The sequence below is a fragment of the Arachis ipaensis genome, chromosome B04, assembly GCF_000816755.2.
Source record: "Arachis ipaensis cultivar K30076 chromosome B04, Araip1.1, whole genome shotgun sequence".
Classification (NCBI taxonomy): Eukaryota; Viridiplantae; Streptophyta; class Magnoliopsida; order Fabales; family Fabaceae; genus Arachis; species Arachis ipaensis.
Genome location: NC_029788.2, coordinates 107355653 through 107356935, shown reverse-complemented (window position 1 = coordinate 107356935; position 1283 = coordinate 107355653).

The window sequence follows — 1283 nt, the reverse complement described above, 5'->3', positions numbered from 1 at the left end:
CTAGAGGCCCTAAGATAGGCATTGAATTGATGATGTTGTGGAATGGTTGAGATATATGATGTGATCATATGTGTGATTATGAATATTGATGCCTTGATTGTGTGAAATATGAGAAATGCGTGTTGTGATATATGCTTGATGGATGATTGAGGTTGAATTGATGGGTGGTACCATGTTTATGGTGAGTATGATGTTGATTATGTATAGTGATTGTTGATTGGAAATGGCATTGTTGGAAAATTAGGATGAGGAAGGATGTATGACGTGATATTGTGTTTGTCCTTTAGCCATTTGATAGAGAAGTGTTAAAATGGTTGGATGTGGTTTTGGAAATTTTGGTAAAGTGTCAATGTGTGAGTTGAGGATGGCTTGTTGTTGAATTTGGTACACTTTGATTGATTTCAAAGAAAAGGGATGAAATTGGCATGTTTTAATTGATTTTGAAAAGAGTTGAAAGTGGCTTGTTTTGAAAATGGCACCTTGTGGTTTTGTATGAAAACATGGTTTTTGGGCATACTTTGACGGGACATAACTTGGACTACGGATCTTTGATTTGTGCCAAATCTGTTTAGAAATGAAATTGGATCCGGTATGTCCATGCCGTTTGAAGAACGGGTGAAAAATGATTTAAAATGAGAGAGTTATGACCGTCGGAAGATTGGGGGTTGAATCTATGAATTCTGCAGCTTTTAACTTAGAAAATTTTTAGCAGAATGACCCCTCGCGCGTAGGCGCACTTGGCGCGTATGCGCCGTTCTTCGAGAAAGCATCATCCATGCGTGCGCGTATGCGTGGCCCTGTTTTCATCCCAAAGTTGATTTTTGAGTTTTAAAAGCCAAATTTCATACGTCTAAGCCTCCGATCTCACCACTTATGTCTTAAATCATTATGATATGCCTAGCATGAGAAAAAGGGCTAGTGAATATGGTAACTTGCGAGTGAAGCAAGGGGAAAAATGAATGATCATTGAGGATCATAGATGATTATGTGAGATGCGGAGAATGGCGGCAGAAGTGCTTGTTATGCCATGGGCCGAAGGGCCATTATTGTTAATGAATTGGCTGGTTATGGATTTAACCGTGAGACGGATGGCTAGATTATTGCCGTGTTACGGCGGAGCCATGTTTATGGCCAAGTATAAATGCATATATGCTGTTGATTGAATTGTGAATGTTTGCACTTCCACCATCAGAGATGAGGGTTTCCCTGGGAGGAAGCAGTGGCTAGCCACCACGTGCTCCAGGTTGAGACTCGAAGCTCTGTTAACCCAATGTCGTAAGTGT